Raw genomic sequence first — 5,655 nt, 5'->3', positions numbered from 1 at the left:
TCTTTCTTTCTTTCTTTCTTTCTTTCTTTCTTTCTTTCTTTCTTTCTGTCTTTCTTTCTTTTCCTTTTTTTCTTTTTTCTTCTTTCTTTCTCTCTCTCTCTATCTTTTTTCTTTCTCTCTCTCTCCTTCCTCCCTTCTTTCTTTCCTCCCTTCTTTCTCTTTCTCTCTTTCTTTAAAGCAAAAAAGCATGGGTACTTAGCAAAAACCTAATGAAAACGAGAGAAAGATGTTCCTCTTTGTTGCCTTTTGATTAAACCTCACTAAAGTTTTGTTTTGTCTACCGTCAATAATGGAACTCAGGAAAACAAAACTTGGAAAAGTAGAGGCAACTTGAAAAAATCCCAAACTCCCGAGCTATTGTATGGCAATGAGACAGCTTCCATGATCTGCTCTGTGTGCAGCCCTTCTTGTCCTAAGCCCAGGCTGGTTGTTAGGAGTGCTTACTGAATGTGTAAGTCAGGACATGCTGGGATATAACATTACAGGTTGGAACTACAAGAGCTTTTGATTTTTAAAATAAAGAGATGAGACAAACAGATGAACACGTGATTTCTATGACTTTGGTCTTCTGAAACTAAATGTCATGTTTCCAATTAATTGTGATAGTTGGCTTTTGTATTCTTTTTATATATTTGGGAACTCCAAAAATAACCTCACTAAGCAACACTGACATATTTTAAATAACCAGGGTGGCCAAAAAACAAAATGACAGGCTATGGCATTATGCCACTGGAGTATGTCTTGGAAGTCTGTATCAGGACTTAAGCCATAGCACAGATACATCTCTATGTTTGGCAAAGAGAGATGAATGGGCAGGGTACACAGGAAAGATGATGAAAAATGAAACAGCTTACCAGCTGTTGATCCTAAAGGTGGAACTGGAGATGGGGAGAGGGAGATGGCCACTGAATCTTAGGGTGAGCGTAAAGTAAGAGACAGCTTTACCAGCCACCTTTTGTATCAGTCAAGGTCCCAGCAGGAAAAAGAATTCATCTCAGATGGTTCAAATGAGGAGGCTATCGTGCAGGGACTACTGAACAGGGAAAAATCAAGGAGTGGGAAAGCACTCAGAGAAAATCAACAGTGGGGAGTGGTCACTTCTCTGTTCTGGAAGGTCATGGAGAGGAAATGCAGTCGCAGGAGCTTAGCAGAGATGGAACCAGAGCAGGGACTTCCTGGTGACACTGCTGGAATGGAGGCAAGCCTCCTTCTAATATTTGTGGAACCTAGGCAGCCAAATGCAGGTAAATGTTTAACAATCAGCTGCTTGGCAACAAAAAAATAGCCCTGATTTGTAGTGCTTGCTGATTTCTCTGATATAAATACTCCCACCATAACAATTTCAAGCTACCACCCTAATGTCACTGAACACAGAGTCGAGAAGAGATGCATGCAATTGGTTATGGAGATCTGGTATGAGCTCACTCTAGCATACCACTGGACTGGAGCAAGAGTAAAAATGGAGATCCATGGACCATGTGTTTAAATATATAAATGTTACAAAGCAAGATTACACGCTGTGTGTGTTCTGTTCTCCTACCTTGATAATCATAGTTAATATGGTGCATCACCCAGATCCCTTATAGTAGACAGAATTCTCCTGAGAAACAGAACCAATGAGGTGTGTGTGTGTACGTGTGTGTGTGTGTGTGTGTATACAGAAATTTATTTTAAGGAATTTGTTCATGTGATTATGGAGATTGGCAAGTCCAAAATCTGTAGGGTGGGCTGTCAGGCTAGAGACCCAGAGAAGAGCCAGTGTTGCAATTCAAGTCTGAAGGCTGTTTGCTGGCAGAGTGCCCTCTTGCTCAGGGAATCAGTCTATTTTGTTCTATTGAGGACTTCAGCTAATTCGATGAAGCCCACCCTTGTGCTTATGGAAGACACTCTACTCAAAGTTCACTGATTAAAATGCTAAACTCATCCTAAAACCCTCTCACAGAAACATCCAGAAGAATGCTTGAGCAAATGTCTGGGCACCATGGCCATTAGCCATCACATCCCTCCTTAAGATGAAGGCACTTGCTCCTCAGCAGTTGGTAGGTTGAGGCACTGACAGCTCACAGCTGAGCCCATCTCCAGGCATTGCTCTCTCCTTAAGGGAGCTGCCTTGTCTAAGGTCACACCTTGCCCTCCCCGCCCAGGGCATGTCAAGGTATAAAGACCAGCTTCCTTTGCCTCAAGTTGGTATAATACTAAAGGGCCACCCCTGATGCTGAGCTCTCCATGGGATCCGCTGAGGTGTTTGTTGCGACTCCCTCATCCCAGTCCCACTTCTCTTTCTGCCAACCCTGCTTCCCCTACAGGTGTCCCCTGATGGTACCCTCAAGAAGCCTCCTGCACACAGATCTCCATTTCAGAGTCCGTTTCACCTGACACAGGGGTCAGCAAATAACCTGCAGGCCAAATGGAACCCACTACCTGTTTTTGTAAGTTAAGTTTTGTTGGAACACAGCTAGGCCCATTCGTGTATATGGTCCCTGGCGGCTTTCACCCACTCAGCTGAAAGTCAAGAAGTTGTAACAGGAACTGCCTGGCCCACAATGCCTCAAATAACTATCTGGCTCTTAACGAAGAAGTTTGCAAACCCCTGCCCCCAAACAACAAATATAGTTTTATCACCACAAAATAGAAAAATATGCAAATATTTAATATGTAAATATATGCAAACGTATAGTCTATGTATATATGAATATTTAAGCATATGTAAATATATACTTGAAAGTAAACAAAATTTAAAGACAACTAAATTAAACTATTATTTCATATGATTGGTCTTGTGCTAAGGCCAGTAAGATTTGGATGAGTAATAAAGAATTTATCCCATAATACTCTGTTCACATATTCCACAAAATTAATTTTTGTCTCAATTTTAGCAAAATCACTATTCTGTAATGCAGATTTCACATAATTTGTTTTATTGATAGTAATGATTGAAGAATTAAAAATAAAAACATAATTGTACTTGAAGTGTTCATTAATTATTTATTTTTCCTTTTAATTTTATTTTATTATGTTATGTTAGTCACCATACAGTACATCACTAGTTTTTGATGTGGTGATCCACTATCCATTGTTTTCGTATAACACCCAGTGCTCCATGCAGTACGTGCCCTCCTTAATAAGAAGTGTTCAATATTTAAATAAATTTTCATAAAACTTGCAAAGTAAATGTAAATTTTAAATTATCTTTCATATTTTGCTTCAAAAGTTTTTTGTTCTAGAATATTCAGAATTTATTCAATTTTTAAAAATAAGCAAATTAATTTCAAATTTAAATCAAACTACATGAAAGTCAAGTTTGTATTTACTTCTTAAAATTTAACAAAACGTTTAAAAATATTTAAAAAAATATAGATCTATTCACAGTTGTAGTATCTGATGTCCGTCCAGTTGCCAAATGTAAAGAATTGGTATCGTGCTGAGTTCAAGTGACATCTAGACTGCATATACACAACATATAATAAATATTCCTTAGCCACCATGCAAAACTATTGTAAATACCATACTTAAAATAGTGAGTACTTCTAGAGCAAGAACTGGAGCATCCAAAGAGCAACAAGAAAATGGATACTGAGCACTATTAGAAATCAATACTTCATTCTTTAAAAACCAATTGCATCCCTGCAGAGGGGAAGGGTTTAACAAGTTAATTCACAGGTCTTTTAACTAAACTCTGCCACTGAATTCTCCCACACTCCAAGATTGTTGGCACTATTGGTGGTGCTCTATCTCAAGTGACAGAGATGCCCCTGTGTCCTTTAATGTATATGTATCTTTGCGTGTGTCTATGATATGCAATGCTTTCTAGAGTATCAGGTGCAAGGCTAGCCACTACTGCCTGGGTTTAAGAGCTGTACTACCAGTGGCTCCCATTGAAAAAACCCGACAAGAAGCAGCTGCAAGGAGCTCTGGTCAGCAAGGGTCAGACTCCCAGGCACAGAGAAGGGAAGAGAAAGGTGGAAAATGGATGGGAGCAGAGTGAATAGCCTCACCGAATAGCCTTACACCCATTTACCTTACAGAACTAGTCTGTAGGCCAATGGAAATTGCCATATATGTCATCTCTGGAACAGGTGTTGAAGGTCACTGACATCCTATTTCATGCTCCCACAGTAACCCGCCTCTCATCACGAGAGCTGAGCATTTAGGTTATGTGCCATTTCAATTCACTCTTCTTTTTTTTTTTTTTTACTTTTATTTGTATTTATTTATGCACAATTTACTCCTGGGCCATAAGTTTTTGTTACTTCAATTTCTTCTGGGATACCTTTTACTTCTGTGCAATCTCCTCTTCTGGTTTAGGAAGGTCCTTACTGCTCTTCTTCAGTAAGGATCATCTCTATGTGGCAGGGAGAGTTGTGTGGGTTATGAAGACCATGAGCTCTGAAAGTTCTACTCCGCATCTTGGAGGCTTTGTTCACCTGGCTGTGCTCTATGACCAGAGAATCTAGATTTAAACCCTTAAGTTCAGCATGACTCTGCATTTTTAAGCACGTGCAGTAAAAATTCAGCACCTTTTTTGGGCCACCAACCTTGTGTCCAGTCCCATTGTTGTCCTGGGTACATCCACCGACTCCACTGCTGTCACAACAGAATGTCGCACATTGCTTCTGCAAAGTGACATCCTTCAGGCACTTGGGGGCTTTTTGGATGTGCATACCCTTGATGGCCTGGGCAGTTTCAAGTGTGTTCTGAAAGTGAACATGAAGATTTGAACCTCTTGATTTGCATGATTTTGTAGGGTTTTCTGGGTCAGGTGAATAGCAAACCATTTTCAGAGATCATCTCAGGCTGCTTATGGGAAGAGCCACTTCAATTCAGTCTCAATCAAAGACTTAGATTTGTACGTGTGGCAGAGCCATGCAAAGGCAAACCAAAGCCCTCACCCTGAGGTTGAAGGTCAAATGGTTTTCATTCCTCTTTCTTTCACCATAATAATAAAATCATAAATTGCAACCTTTGGGATATGAAAATAAAAACCTTTTCATGGACACAAGAGTATGTTGATATAAGAAAAAGTAGTGACCTGGTTCAATCTCAAAGACTTCCCATATTAGTCAGGAAATTTCTCAACTCTTTTTTTTTATGTTATGTTAGTCACCATACATTACATCATTAGTTTTTTTTAAAAAAAAGATTTTATTTATTTGACAGAGAGAGACAGCGAGAGAGGGAACACAAGCAGGGGGAGTGGGAGAGGGAGAAGCAGGCTTCCCGCTGAGCAGGGAGCCAGATGTGGGGCTCAATCATGACCTGAGCTGAAGGCAGACGCTTAACGACTGAGCCACCCAGGCGCCCCACATCATTAGTTTTTGATGTAATGTTCCATGATTCATTGTTTGTGCATAATACCCAGAGCTCCATGCAGAACGTGCCCTCTTTAATACCCATCACCAGGCTAACCCATTCTCAAGTCTTTTTCTAGATGTGTGCCTCACTCAACCTAAAACTTTTTATCTACCTTATATATGTCGGGGGCAAGAAAAAGAATATTACTTCACTAGTCCATTATCAAACAAACATTCTTTTATACTCAAATGGTGTTCATCCTCTGAAGGGGAAAAGAAAATTCATATTTATTGTCTACCAAGGGATTCATGAAAATTAATTTTTATTGAGTGTCTACAAAACAGTTCCTGGGAGAGAGAAATG

The 5,655-nt window shown here is 39.8% G+C and overlaps 1 pseudogene; it reads right to left on the bottom strand.

Moving 5' to 3' along the window:
- Nucleotides 1-4,313: 4,313 nt before the first annotated feature.
- Nucleotides 4,314-4,775, bottom strand: LOC116641496 (annotated as a pseudogene).
- Between the last annotated feature and the right edge of the window lie 880 nt (nucleotides 4,776-5,655).

The sequence above is a fragment of the Phoca vitulina genome, unplaced genomic scaffold (assembly GCF_004348235.1).
Source record: "Phoca vitulina isolate PV1807 unplaced genomic scaffold, GSC_HSeal_1.0 scaffold22, whole genome shotgun sequence".
Lineage (NCBI taxonomy): Eukaryota > Metazoa > Chordata > Mammalia > Carnivora > Phocidae > Phoca > Phoca vitulina.
Note: the sequence above shows the minus strand (reverse complement) of the source record. Positions and strands in the feature narration are given on the sequence as shown.